Genomic DNA, 15,961 nt, shown 5'->3' on the forward strand with positions numbered 1-15,961 from the left:
CTGCATTAGCTAATGTACTAAAACTTCTCCAAGAAGTTGCAGGTCGACCAGCTTAGCCTCCACATTTCAAATACAAATTGATGTGAGGCCTCAGCAAAACATCCAGAGTGCTGAATGGCAGCATAATTGTAGAATTTCAACCTTAAAAGATTTAAGTGGTCCTTTGCCACAACTGTATCTTCCTGATGGGCTCTCATGAAAATCATAAGCCAGAGTTGACATTTGGCTCCATTAATATAAAAGACTCAGGTTTATATCATAAGAAGAAGAAGAAAAAACACAAGTCAGAACCATTCACTCAGGGGTGACCTGGGTAAAGGGCAGATAGCACAACACAGGGACAAAACAAGGATGGTCCACATATGCTACCATGGTTGAAGGATTTATCTTACACGAAGGTGTCAGGCTGCACATCTTACAGTAGAAAGCCTGAAACAGGCCTCCAGTATTAGGTTCTGAAGCTTAGACGAATGGAGGTTCTCCCCCCTTGCTCCCTGAGATGAAATTCACTGTTTAAAAACTCTCTTCAGCTAGACTTGCTAAAGTTCTTGCTTTCTCCATGGATCTCAGTGCTAGCTAGCATGGGTCAAGTGGCGACCTCCTTGTGCCCTGCAGTCTTGGCAGTGACGACCTCTGTTGGGTAAGTAGAACTGTTGTCATTGTCCCTTCTACGATGTGTGACATGTGTCTGGTATAAAGTTTTAAAGTGACTTGTTATTGTTATTAGAACACCATAATTAGGGAGTAGATAAGAAACACCTAAGAATTTATTGGTCTTTCCCTATTGACTCAGTTTTTATTGGTCAAAAAATGGTTGAAAGAGTAGAGGAATTTTTTTAAGAGAAAATATGTGTCTCTTTTATCTACTAACATACCATTAAGCTTTGGAGTCACAGAAACAAAATGGCCTGAGTTGATGAAGATGTAGATTATGGACTGAGGGCTACATAATTAAATGTAAAATATCAAGGTGAAGTACCAGAATACATAAAGAGGATAATTTCTTTAGTCAGCAAATGGGCAATAACAGGAAAAGAATTTTTGTCTTGGGATAATGAGCAGTTGTATAAACATATGATGCAAAAGCTTTTTCAAATAGACATAACATTGCCATATGTTCCCTCCCAGAACTGCAGAGGAACTTGGGAAAATGAGAATGATTTAAGATCGCCTATCCACATCTTCACCATCACTTGGTTAGCTGAGCCTAGGCATCTAGAAGTAAGAAGTGCACTTAATAGAGGCATGTTGAGAGACCATAGTGCGCCCCAGAGATTGTTGTGCTGAGATAAAGAAAGCCATCAAACATCACCGACAAACTGCTGTTCCTCTTAAGACACGGTAGCACATGTATTACTTCTCAAAGCTTGGCTCCTTAGTAGTCTTCCAGGTTCAGGCAGGAGCCGCTTAATGTGGCAAAGGAAATTTAGACCACGGGTAATATGTGGATGCATCCATCTTCAGTACGAAGTTATGAGAAAGAGACACTGCCACCAATGTGTCAAAACAAATAGACCCTGTGTAAGAGGAGGGCAGGCAGAGGCAGGCACAGTACAAGCACTGGCTTTGTCTGCACACTATGGAATCCACCAACCAAAGGGGGAAAGCTTCAACAGAAACAAATGGTTTGTATGTGTAACCCAGCTCCTATGTTTGCTTTCTCTCTGTGACTAGGGTGAGTAATTGTTTAGGGTACCATGTAGGCACTGCCATCAGGCAAAATCAGTCATCTGAAAGGAAACCCTTCAATGCTCTTGGTTTAGACCTCTGCTCTCCATTACAGAGACGAAGGAGGGGAATGGGCCTGGTGTGGGAACCAGAGACCAAAGCCAGTAGTGTGGATTGCAACAGCCCATTTGCTGCCCTGAGCTGCCTTCCTTAATCTTGGCCTGGTCCAATTAATCAGTAAGATGAACAGTGCTGTTTCTTTTAAAAGCTGGTTTTCAACACACAGAGGATCAGATCCTGTAGTCTACATATATATTTTTTTTTACCATCCAATTCTTTTGTAGAAAAAACTATAGGACTTTCTTAGGCAGAGTTAATCAGACTTCCCTGAAAGCCTTGATTTACCCACTCATTACTTTGAACATTCATTTCAGATCACCTCTGTTTCTACTGTCAGCTTTCCTCAAGAATCTTTGAAAACCACCTACCCACATAAATGTGACAGATGCCAGGCTGCCCAACACGGTACCCGAAATGCATGCTCATCAATGAGTAAGTTTTGTTCCTTATTTTCCATTCTGTACGGATCCCAGAACACTTGATTTAAATCTTCCATCACTTCTGGAAATGGTCAGAATTAGTTCTGTCTGTGTTGACTGTGTCTGTCTGTGTGGCCTGATTGTCACCTTCCCAATGCTGTCTCCTGACAGTTTCACACAATGAAAGGTGAGACCCCATGTCATTCCTCGTGGCCTGATCATCACCTATATTCAGTATGCTACTCAACACATTTCATGATTGGATTTTAATTTCAGCAATGATGTTTTTCATTTCTAGGAAGTTATAAACTGAGAGATCTTCCTTCCCCTGAGCCTCTTGCCACTTGCCTTCTTGGAATATCATCTGTATTAAAAAAACAAAACAAAACAACAACAGCAACAACTTCTATAATATTCTTAAATTTATTGTTATTGTTTTTATTATTTTTCATTTGTGGTATATCAATTTTTTACTGGTGTCAGTGAAATGTATCTATCTATCTATCTATCTATCTATCTATCTATCTATCTATCTATCTATCTATCTATCTCTATCTCATTGACCATATTGAGATATAGGATAATGTCTGTCATATATCATCATAGTTCCATCTCCCTTGAAACATAGCCTATAGAAGGACTGCAAGTGGTTTATTTGAAAGGAATCCTTAGAACCAGAGAGAAGAGCAGGATGTGGCTTAGGGAAGGGGACAGGGAACCTAATTACCTTGAAGAAGCATACTGGATGCTTCCCAGATTGATACAGGACATCTTTCTGATAGAATTGAGCGCCACTCTGGAGTACTTGGAAGTCGTCTATACTTTTGGTGGTGTTTTCTCAGGAGCCAATAAGGTTCTATCAGTTTTGGAAAAGACTGTGATGGAGAGAAGCAATGAACTTCAGGAAGAACATGGTCAGGGTGAGTCCCGTCATGCATGAAGCTTTCCCAGGTTGCTGCAATTGAGACTGAAGTTTAGCAGTAGGATTGTCTGTGGCACTCACTGTGAGAGGCTATTGAGCAGGTGTCCTGGGTTGAGATGTTGCCTGATGGAATGGCCTTTCCACAAGGGAGCCTTTGGCCAGCTACTTCGAACGCCATCTGCCAGCAGAGGCATCCAGTCTGTCTCGGCAGTGAAAGCTTCACATTGCTGCTGTCCTTCTAGAATGTGCATCCTTACTTTTAGCGAGGAGTATGAATATCTTATTTTTAAATATACTTTCTGTAATAGTTTATAAAAAAGATTTCCTCCTATGCTCAATAGTCTGCCTAATATATTCATTAGTTTCTTACAATCTGTCTTAAAACCTCATTCCTATGAATCCAGAAATTCTCCCCTTTTCCAGCATACTCTGAATTTGAAGCCACTCCTATATATAAAATATCACACCAACCCACCTGTTACAAAGTATTAAAAACACCCGTCTCTCTCTGCTCCCATCTCAACAGAGGCCAAAGTGTTAACTAGTATAGAAACAACTCTGTCAGGGTCCAGAAAGTTCACAAAAACTGCAGAGGCTGTTCTACCTGCAGTGGTAGCAGGTAGCACAGCCAGAAACTCTAGTAAAAACCATTTATTAAATGTCTGCTTTTGTCTACGGCATGAAGTTCCTCTGTGTAATCATTTAACAGGGTGAAGAAAACTGGTGTGTGCAACAGGCACATATCACACACACACACACACACACACACACACACACGTGCATGCACACGGATGCACATGCATGCACACATAGCTGTGGAAGGCATATGTTTAAAATCCAGTTGTGGGCAGGCTGGTTTCCTTCTTCTGTGGCTTATCTATGTCTACGTTCTTACACCTTCACAGTAGCTCCTTTCTGAGTACATCTCTGCCCAAGTCTCTTCTTACGTACAGATCAGGCATGTTGAATTAGGACCCACTCTTATGACCTCATTTTGACTTAATGTCCTCTTTAAAGACTTTATTTCCCAGTTTGCTTACCTTGAAAGATTTGAGTGGTTTGTAGTTAAGTGTGGGGATTAGGTGAGGAATGCCATTCAGCTTAAGTGAGGGATACACAGGCAGAGGGAGATTTCTGCAGATAGAATCTGGGCTCTAATGGAGTGGTAGAAAACTTGCCTAGCAAAGGAAAGACCCTGGGTTTGATGGACAGTCTTGAAAAAATAAAAGAACTCTTCAGATTTTATTTCAACATTGTTTAAAGACAATGAAACACCATTGTAATTTCCACTTCATTTTAAATAAAAGCAGTTACCTTGTCATGGACTTTAAACCATGACATTTTTTTCTCTTTGACATTTAGTAAAAAATACTTCTTTGAGTGTGCAGAAAGGAACACAAGAACATACAATGAAGTGGTGGGACACACTTCTAGGTCAAAGAGAAACACAGGAAAACCTTCTAAATATGTGACACTTTACAGCTTAAGTGAGAGAAGGAAACTGTTCTAAAATAGTTTTTTAATTTATTTTTAAAAATAATACATACATATTGTTAAAAATTAATCAAAGAGTTCAAAGGGATATGAGTATAAAGAGTGTCTTCCCACCTCAGTGCTCAGTTCCCAGCTGTCCTTCCCAGAGGCAACCACTATTATCTGATTCTTAATTATCACTCCAGAGATATTCTATGGGAATGCAAACATGTATATTAATGCATCTTTTCTTTCTTTTCTTTCTTTATTAAGCTGGGCTTCACTTTCCGCATACTTTGTATTGTGCTCTTTTCACTTAAAAGTCTTTGAGATTACTCTATGCCATGGAAAGAAGCATCTAATTATTTTCAAAGACTGCCAGGTTCACATAAATGATGCCCCAGTTCCTGACTGCGGCCAGTGAGCTCTCAAGTCCTAGCCCCTTGTTTCCATCCATAATGAGATAATGGAAGCCCACACTTCACAGCTTTTCAGAGACACATAAGTATTCCTAAGGATAATGTTGTATTGGCAAAATGGCAAGTTTGGGGCTCTTCCCATTTTCAACTTGTGGGGCACATGGAGAAATTTCTCTCCAAAGATTTCACCATTCACAATCTACCAGCAGTGGAGGTGGTAGCAGCTTTCCCACATCTTGACAGAGTAAAATGAATCTTTTCAAACTGTCACGATCAACTACAGTCTATGGTTAGTTTTAAAACTCAATTTTTTTCTACTTTGAGGAGAAATTTGACATTTCCCTATACTTCATAACATTATTTTTTTTTCTCTTTTGAAAACTTCTGTGCTCACAGTCTTTGTCCATATACTGTGTTAGTTTTTTAGTTATAAAGTAAGTTTTAAATAATTCCAGGAGAGTATTTCTGTGTTTATTTATTTGTTTGTCTGTGATTTCGTTCTCAAAGGAGTATCAAATGAACAATATAGATTCCTCAGTCTGTTTGGGTCATGAAAAACAAGTGAGGCACGGTGGCTGCATCTCTAGATAAATGGTTTATGTGTTTCCACTAGTGACAACAAATCTTCTCCAACTAATCTACACGTGTGCATGTATTCCAATAAAAAAATCCCCAGTGGGATTAGGAGGGCTTTAGGAACTCTGAAAATTTATTGTGTAATGGTCAAAGAAGGGTAAAAATTACAAAGAACCAAACTGACTTTAAAAAGAAGAACAAAGATAAAGGAGAAAAAATATATCTGATATTTTAGTAATTAAAACATGACAATAACAGAAACTTAATTAAAATAACATAAAAGATTTTTAAAAATAGAGGGAAAACTGTTTCACTCTGTATACAAAAATAATCTTGAATTTCTATATTAAAAGTAGATCCAGAGTTAGATATGGTGGTGCACGTCTTGAATACCAGCACACTAGAGGTGGGGACAGGAGGATCATACATTTGAGACCACCCTGGACTACATAGTAAGTTTCATATTATCCTGAGACACATAGCAAGACTTTCTCTCAAATAACATAAATACATAAATAAATAAATAAATAAATAAATAAAGATAAATAAATAAAATTTAAAAGTGAATACCAGATGAAATGAACATGTAAACAAGATAAAATTATAAAGCTAGTAGATGAAAAATTTTAAAGCTTACTTAAAACTTTGGGGTAAGAAGACACTTTCTGAAATAGATTCCCAAAGCACACAATATCTAGATGTCTATAAAACGTGGAACACTGTAGACAAAGCCTGCAAAAGGATGATGGCTCCAGACAAGACACTTAAAATGTCTGAAACTAAGTCAAGTATTTAGAGACTATCTACAATTCCTGCTGATGAATAACACAAGGATCAGAAACACAGGAGAAAAAAAAAAAATGAGTGAAGGGTGTGGTCCTGAAACCTAAGCAAGGGAGGACTAGAAGGCTCCATGGTTGTAGAAGGCCAGGTTTCCTGGAAGACAAACCAGGCAGAGAAGACAATGATGAGAAAGGGAAAGAAGGAACTCAAACGAGGGACTCACCCTGGTGTACTCCCAACAAAGGACTCATCTACTTTCAGAGAGTTCAGAAGCCAGGAGACCATATAGCTCTATTTTCCACAACTCACCTTATACCACATGTTAGTGTTGAGGAACACAGACAGTGTCTGTGTCTTCTTTCCTTAGAGTTTCACAATCTTTTTTCCGCTGTTTCAATCAGCAGCAGATGATAAAAAGTGGTATGTGCATTTTAAGGTTAGGTAATAAAGGCTGACACACTTCTATGTTGTTCACTTGAACACTTATTCTTAGGATGTTCGGTTGCTATAGAAAGATTCACACTTGCCCTGAGATCACCCTGCTCTGAGAAAGTCCAGGCTAATCTTCAGGGAGAAAAATGTCACAGAGGCCCTGAGGTTACATGGAATGGGGAGAGATAGTCAGCTTGATTCTCTGTTGTTTTGGATTTAGGTTTTTCTGGTGGAAACCATGCAAAACTCTCCAACTCCCAACTTTCTTCCTGACCCTCCCCAAATTCCTGACCTACATAAACAGTGCAAAACAGTCAAGCCATTCCTCTTTAAATAATGGAATTTTGGGGTGACTTGATAAATTGGGATGGCTGAGGTGAACAATGGCCTTGCATCTGTATTAGGGGCCAATACCAAAGGTTAGATGCTTGCTTCTACCAGTCATTGAGTAACAGCTGACCCAAAGGCAAGAGCGACTTTAAGCAAAATGGATATCTTCATACAAGGGCAGTTTCCCAAAAGGGTTGTCAGCTGAAGGCTGACAAAACTTACAGAAATTCAAGAAATAAATAATCCCCCAGCCTTGCAGGACCTTTTGGCAGAGCACAGCATCCTTTAGTTTCTACCTGCAGCTGCAGCACTTAGGTCCAGTCCTTACTACAAGGGGTTTCAGGCACCCCAGGCAGGTAGGACTAGATCAGCTCTGTCCCTCTGCCACCATTTCTAGATTCCTATCACCCCAGGACCTCTTCTAATCTATGTAACTATAAGGGTTGGTATCTCCCCCAAAGTTCATGTGTTGAAATTCTAACCCCCAAATTCATGTATTTATAGTGTTTGATGTGGTACCTTGGGAGGTGATTGGAATTCAGTGAGGATACTGTGGCTGCCACCCAGATCATGCCTGCCTTGCTTCTGATTGTTCAATGCAGACATCTCAGTGTCTAGTCTAGGCACCTTGAGCCTAGTTCTATAATGTGTTACATTATCAATATGTTCATATTGGCATAAATCAATACTCATTCTGTCTAAAGATACTGTAGGTTAGCAACTCAGGCAGGGCTCGGCTAGGCCATTCTATCTATGTGGTATCAATTGGCGTCACTCAAGAGTCATTCAGCTGGCTGCTGAACACAACAGAGTACAGTGTCATACTATTTGAATAACTAGCTCTCTGTCTGTGACTCTCTCTCTCTCCTTTCCCTCTCCTCCCTCCCTCCTACTCTCTCTCCCTTTTCTCTCTCTTGCTGTACTGTGTTATCTCACCAGTAAGAGCTGAACTTCTTGCATGATTGCTCAAGGTTCTACTAGGCCTCAAACAACTGTGCAAGGTCTCTTGTGATCCAGATTGTTGACATCTCAGCACTTCCTTTGCCCTTTGTATGAAATGTCAAGAAGTTTGCCAAGTCCTGTCCAAATGCAGAAGGAAAATCAGCCACCATCTCATAGTTAGTAGATAGAGTACTTGAGTCCAACCTTAAACTATTACAATGGAATCTCACTCTCAGTCCTAGATTAGCAAAGAATGCTGTTTGGGAGTGTTACGTTATCTGTTGGTCTCTTGAATTTCTGAAGTGCTAAGTGACTTTGTTCCTGACTCTTTATGGAAGGGGGGTGGATAGTTATGTGTGTACTAACAGCCTTGCTAAATATAGTGTCTCTTTCTTTAAAGTAAAAGTCAGACAAGTTTATTGCACATTGGGAAGAAAAGCTTTAGGGAAAACTTCATCTCTGGCAATGCAGCTTACTATAGGCACAGGTATCACATGGACCTCTTTGCTCTGACACAATTGAAGCTAGAGGAGCCAATAGGAATGAGCGTAAATACATTCACCACTACTGTTGCCATGAATCCATGAATGATGAAATCTTCCCTCTCTGACCTAAGCACCACACATCTTCGGCAGAATCCCTGACACTATGATAGCTAACTTGTTAGCTGATGAATAGCATAAAATCTCAAGTCCCTTAAGCTTCCTGAAACCACTACTGAACTGCTCCAAAGGACTAGCATTTCTCTAAACAGTACATTTCTTGCTGCATAGTTAGATATTCTCTTGGCCTGCAGGCTTGTCAGATCTTTCAAAATCTATGTACCCTCTACTTTTTAAAGTCTTCTTTTAAATCCCCACTGTAATTCCAATGTTTAAACTCTACTCTGGGCTATCAAGAATGGGAGATGGCTCTAGTGCATTACTAATGCTTTATTAGTACTGCATTAGAGCCATCTCCCATTCTTGAGCAAGTATTACAGGTCTTTCCTCAGGAGACTGCTTCATGCTGGTGAATCTCCCTTATCCAGTCTTTCTGTCATCCCAGTCTGACAATCTCATGAGCAATCCTGCTGGACCTTTCCCATGTCCTACTCGCATGTGTTGATTCAAGCCACCTCTCCTTGATAGCACTATTGCAGCATTTCTCCAGCTAGGCTACTTCTTATAGGCAGAAAGGGGGTAGAGAGACTCCTAATGAGGGGAGGTTTTAGTTGTAGGCTTTGAGTAATCTCCAGTAACAGGGAATTCCAGCATCTAGCATGAAGGAGTGATCATGTCAAGATCTTCAAATGCATCTATTTGGGCAGTTCAAGGTCCCACTCTTTCCTAAGTTGTTTGTCTGGTCTTGAAATGGGAGACCTTCTTAGGTTGACAATGGAAATTCTCCTAAGGTATTTTTATACTTGAGTCCCAGTTTTAGAGTTTAGTCTTTTTCTACTCCCAAGTAGTCAAATAGGTTTTCTTGATTTCAAATTTAGCTATAGCTGTTTATCAACCCCTAGTTACTAGCTACTGTCTTTTCCTATAACACACATTTCCCTTAGAAACTACTATCCAATTTCTTTGCCTACAAGCTAACCGTTTTCTAGTATTTCTTAAGCAGTGGCATATGGCAGTCACTAACCATTCTTCTTTCATTCTTTCGGCATTTTGGTGCAGGACTAGTGGAACTTCTAACATCATTGATACCTTTCGTTGGTGCTTACTATATTTTCCTCACTTCTGGTGTGAATTGTCTACCAGCCAGGAGGCCAGAGGGTTCTTGAACTCAAGGCTCCTCCCTTAACATCCATTGTCTCAAATTATTCCAAATCTTGACACCAATGTTCATTCACAGATTATATTCTCCAAAAGGCAAATTCTAAGATAAAGATTAATATAAAGAAAATGTTTTAAACACTATTCCCAAGATCAGTGCGTGTGAAGGAAAGGATGTTGCTGGATTGGACAGAGGAGGTGAGTGGCAATTTTGGTCTCAGCAAGGTATTGAATGACCACAAGAGAAGACTCTAGGGCTGACAGTCCTGACTTGGCATGAGTTAGGTGACAGAGCTGGTGTGGGTGAGATTTCTGTAAAGATGCGTAAGCCTGGCAAAGGAGTTCTTTCCCCTGTTATTCTTAGAGAGGATTCTTAGAAAATGGTCAGCCAGAAGCATCCACAGCTCCCAGAGGAACAAGTTCATTCCTAAAGAAAGATCTGTAGTATCTGCTATGAAGTAGAAAAAGCATACAGATCCATCGACAATTAGAAAAATACAAATTTAAACCATTAACTCTCTCTTACAGCCATATATTAGAGAGATGTAGAAAAGCAGGAATTCCCATGCATTATTGATAAAACATATAAACAGATAAAGGTGTTCTAGAAGGTATCTGGAAATACATTAAGAAAATTAAGTAAAATGTAAAACAAAATTCAACAGTTCTACAAAACTTCCCATGCATGAATAAGAATTCTCAAAACTTTTGGTTGTGGCAAAGGAATACATAGGTATATATCTTTAGAGAAATATGTGAGCAAAAGAGAGCAGTTGCAACTGCAGAATTCTATAAAGCCTTGAGGAGCCCCAGACTGGATATATGCACAGAAGCAGGAAAAGATAGGAAAAAGAATTCAGTGAAAATATGTTTAAGATCAAGACCTATAGTATGACCGTCATTCAGTAAGTAAAACACAACCCACTTAGCATATTTAATAGCACACATCCCATAGTCACACTTCACATATTTTATGTGTGTACATGTAAACATATATGTGTATGTGTGCATGCATGTATGTGTTTGTGTGTGTGTTATTGGAGTGAGTGAAGTGTAGTAGAAATAAAGAAAGAAAAATAAAGATAAAAATATATAATTAATCCAAGAGGTATCTTGCATGAACCAGTTCAACCTTTACACTTAAGATCCAAGTGAGAACGTTAGTTTGAGCATTTGAAGTTGCGTCAGATTTGCTTTTACCTAATTTAGAAATTATAAGTCTAACAGGTAGATAACCAAACCACTGAACAGCCTGTTCCCAGGAGAAGAAAATATCTCTACTCAGAGAGTCGCCCACAAGGCCTATACTTCCCACGATGATTTCCTTGTCTCTAGACACTGGGGTCTCTCTCCCTGCAATATGGAGGATGTTCTACCAATGCTGAGTGAATGTTCCAGGTGAGTAACTCTCTGCATGAGGGCATGCACTCAGTAAGCCTTCATGGGACACACGAGAGAATGAGGAAGGGGGTGTAAGCAAAGGGCCACACTTAAACCACACTGAAGAACTCACAAGTAGGGTCTAAAAATAAGGTATTTCTTTAAGGATTAGATGAGTGAGGGATTTAAAGAGAAAATTCCAGAGGGTTATCCACACTTCTCTTCATTTTATCTGAGATTAAAAAAAGGATCAGTTATAAAAAGTGTGCATTTGCCTGTTCTCTGGACTCTAAGAGATTCTTATCTCTAATTATTTCATAGAAGAAAAAAAGGAACTTTAGCACCCGTTTCCTCCATACCCAACCAAGAAGAGAAGGATCTTTTGATAAATAACACATTTACATTTTAAATTTTCTATTATTTTGAGATTATAATTACTTCATGTTCCCCTTTCCCTTCCTTCCTCTCTTTAAAATTCATGGTGTCTTTTTCTATGAATTGTGATAGCTTGCACATATATATATGTATATCCATATATATTGCTAAATGTAACCTGTTCAGCCTATATAACATTATATAGACTTTGTGTAGGGTTAAGGCCTCGTGGGCATGTCTATTGTCATCCTTCCTCAGCTCGTGTTTAAGTAGGCATGTTGGTAAGACTGTTTTAGTGCAGCTTCTGGCATTAGTAGGAAACACAGCCTCATTGAAACCTCCCAGATCCTCCGGCTCTTAGACTCTTTCATCCCCTTATTACTTGATGCTCTGAGGTTTAGGTGTGGGAGTGCTTTCTAGATAGATCCACTGAGACTGGGCTCCACAACTGGGAGATAATCAGTTGGGGGTTTCTATAATGGCCTCCTTCTGTTGCAAAGAGAAGTTTTCTTAATGAAGGGTGAGGGTAAGGGTGACTTACCTGTGGTCATAAGGACAATATTTAGAGTGTAGTTAGGGGTTGTGCTGGTTTAGTAAAGCTGTGGTTATAGGTTCCCCTCCAAGCCCCATGACTTGACTAGACCTGGGTAGTTGGATAGGTTTCTAGTACCAGGCATGATTTCCCTCATTTGGGTGGGTCCTAAGTCAAATTAAAGAGTTGGGTATTGACAAGGCATGCATGCCTTTACTGTACCCTTATAGTCCCATGCTGGTCAGTGCTGTGGTTTATAGATGGCAGAGCAGGATAGAACTGGTGGTTGCTTGCTTCTTTTGGAAGCTTGCATGGTTCATTCTAGAACCATGAAAGCTAGTCTTAAAGAAGGAAGATCTCAGGTCAGTTTCAGCTCATGGGTCTCTGGGCCCTATGTCTAAAGTGCATGGTATCTTCATTTATAGAGACTTATCTGCCATCTCTGGGGGGGGGGCAACCAATGACAAGTATTAAAGCTCTTCAATCAGTAATCCGTCCTTGATGGATCCTAGTCATGGCAACCATATGGAACATGTTCACGTCGTCTTCTTAGCCTAAATAAGGCCTTAGAACCCAAAACCAGTAGGCAATGAAGACAGAAATTACTGCCTACCCCTACCTTTTACAGGCCCACCCATGGTGATTTCCCTAACAGTTCTCAAGGGCTCCTGAGTCATTTCTCTGCTCCTCTTCTGATCTGTTCACTTGCCTCTTCCATGTTAAAGGTCTCCAAGGTAACCCACAGTATAGAAGAAGATAGAAAGTCCTTTTACATTTAGTTTGAGCCTCTTTACAAAAGAAAAAGCTCTTTATTTGTATATGTCTTATATTTACACTGTTATATGTATGTATATAAAAGCACTATTGCTGTGCTAAGGATGTATAACTTTTTAGCACATACTTATATTACATGCATAATAATGCATATAAGCACAACATTCACAAATAAGTTCTGCCTCCCCCATTCCCCATTGCAGGTACCCCGAGCCCTTCTGATGTGCTCCTGACATCTTCATTTCTACAGCTTCTTATTGTTTCCCTTTGCCTTGATTCTGTATTCTTTAGAGTTCTTCTGGTGTGCCCTAGTTTGCTTCTCTGATGCTGTGATAAAACACTGGCCAAACTCAGCTGGGAGGAAATCATCAATTTCTTCTCACATGTTGTAGTCCATCCTCAAGGAAAGTCAAGGCAGGACTCTGAAGGCAGGCTGTTGGAGCAAGAGCTAAAGCAGAACCCATGGAGGTCCACTGCTTACTGGCTTGCTCGATTAGGTTTGCTCATTTACTTTTCTTCTACAACCCAGGCCTACCTGCCTAGGAATGGCACCACCCACAGTGGGCTGAGCCTTTCTGCACCAATAAGCAATTAAGAAAATGTCCCCACAGATACCTCCACTGGCCAATTTGATGGAGAAAATTCCTCAGCTAAGGCTCTGTCTTCCCAGGTGTCTCTGTGTCAAGTTGACAAAACTAACCAGCACGCTGTTTCTGATGCCTTATCATGTGCCTCCACTATTAAAGCTCCAGTTTCTTACTCGGACTGCAAGGCTTTCCACTCTCACTATTCCTTCTGAGACTACATGCACTTTTCCTTCCTCTTTTAGGGCTTGGCCTCCAATTTATGGCTGGGTTGGTGGAGAAATACAGACCAGGGAGCTCTCCCTAATTTTCTTATGCCTCTATAGCTTTCTCTCTCTTCCTTTATTGGTTCCAAAACTGCTGAAAGGAAAAATCCTAAAGCTACTTCCTCTGTATGGAAATCTGCCATGTATTATTCCAGAGGATCTTTCCTTTCCAGACTCTCTGTGTTTGTGCAGCCTCACTAAAAGGCACTGTAGTAGGTGAGTTATAAGCATCCCATTTCCAAGGTAGCACAAACCTAATAGAAGAAGAGTCACTCACTTACTTCTGTAATACCCTATTCACTAAAATTACAGAAACATTCCAATACTTGAAAGGAGAGAACAGGTAGAAAAACTAAAGGATGTAATGACCGATAAGAGCCAGCACCAAGTTTTGCGAACTAAATCAAAGCAAAACAGCTAAATGCTAGCACAAGCAGAACATGGGAATCAGAACACGGTCCCTTACCATAATAGGTGGTCAATAAGATTGATTATTTATGATTGAACATTATTCATTCAAAGCTGGAAAATAATCTTTGCCTTCATACGCTGCCTCTGACTGTGTTTTCATTTTTTAAAAAAATCCATAAACATGTCTCCCATGATTTTCTTATAATTAGGCCTGGAGCACAGAGCAATATCAGGGTCTGGAATGGATCACGTTACCACCTGAGCAGCAAGAGATGAATTCTGGAAGAAAGTAGAGGCAGTGTATCCACGGCATAGAAAACTCTTTTATTCTTCTGTCTAATAGAAACACATCTGAGAGTAAATGGATCTAGTAACAGTAGATACAATGGGGTAACAAATATGGTGTGATCATCCTGGGGAAAACAGACATAGTGTGGTCATCCTAGATGAACTGTGCAACAGTGGTTGGTTTAAACCTGGTCATATGACTCATTGTCACCTAGCCAATGATAAATGCAGAATGGTTGGACAACATCAATTGGGAAATAAAGATTTAAATTTGAATAAATGCCCGAAGTCACCATAATGCTTCATTAATATTTAACCAGACAAGTTCTCACCAATTTCTTCTCTAAGCCAATTGCCCACTTTGTCATCAGAGATGTTTGCTGAATTTCTATAATTATTCATCCATCTTTCTTTTCCTGGCCTCCCCAGCAATAGAAATGAACAAAGACTCATACCTCAAATCACAGCATCTCTATTGGTTTTCAGTACCAAATTCCTGTCCCTGCCCATCCCAGTTTCTCATTCTTTCTCCATCTGTTTCTTCTCTTCTCATACTTTGCACCTTGGGAAGTCCTCTCCCAGCTCTCCAGCTGCACTGCTGTCTACCTACAGCTGATTCTTATCCTTTCTTCCCTATGAGCACCTCATCTTTCCCAAGCTGTTTACTTGATGGCTATTGGACTTTCCCCTTAAAATATGGAAAAAGCCAAAGATCAATATGTTCAAATCTATATTTACCCTCAATAATGGTCCAATCTAATCTCTCAGTGTTTCTAGCAAAATAAGAAACATCACCATGAAATCTAAGCTATTACTTTCCCTGACTCTGTATTCCTTCTTCTCCTCACAGATATTGGGTCACCATGCTCTGCTAACTCTATCTTGCAAACACCTTTTTCTCTCCATCTCCACTGTCATACAACAAGGCAAATCTGAGACCACCTTGCTGCTGTCTTGTAGGCAGAGTGAATTTCTACCAAGAAAGCTATGTTGGTTTCTATTTAAAACTGTTTCCTGGTTTTTAGATGTAGCTTGTCATTATTCCTCCACCATCTGAACCCTGCCTTCCTCCAAAGGCTTTTCCCAGGGTGGTCTCCTCCTCTTGTACCTTTGATGATTAATCTTGATCATCCATTTGATGGGATTTCAAATCACCATGGAAGCAACCCTCTGGGTTTATCTATGAGTGAGTTTCCAGAATGGATTAACGGAGTAGAAAAGACTTACCCTGAATGTGAGTGGTGTCATTTCATAATCTGGGGTCCAGGACTGCATAAAACTAGAAAGAGAGTTGTGTGGTAACCATTTATCTTTCTCCCTTCTTGATCATGGCTGCAATGTGACTAGCTACCCCATGTTCATGTCCCCATTCCTGCCTGCTATGATGGACCATACTCTCAAACTATGAGCCCAAACAAACCCTTCTGTGATTTAAGTTGTTCTTGTCAGGCATTTTGTCATAGCAATGAGAAAAGAAACAAGTATAGCAGCTACCTTGGAGATTGCT

At 40.0% G+C, this 15,961-nt stretch overlaps 1 long non-coding RNA gene across 1 annotated transcript in view; it reads left to right on the forward strand.

Moving 5' to 3' along the window:
- The first annotated feature begins 446 nt into the window (after positions 1-446).
- Positions 447-15,961, forward strand: part of LOC110284444 — a 45,598-nt gene continuing 30,083 nt past the window's right edge. Inside the window, exons 1-2 of the long non-coding RNA XR_002376937.1 lie at positions 447-640; positions 2,103-2,220. This is a non-coding gene — a long non-coding RNA (uncharacterized LOC110284444). The remainder of the gene's footprint in view (positions 641-2,102; positions 2,221-15,961) is intronic.

This window comes from Mus caroli, chromosome 18 (genome assembly GCF_900094665.2).
Source record: "Mus caroli chromosome 18, CAROLI_EIJ_v1.1, whole genome shotgun sequence".
NCBI lineage: Eukaryota > Metazoa > Chordata > Mammalia > Rodentia > Muridae > Mus > Mus caroli.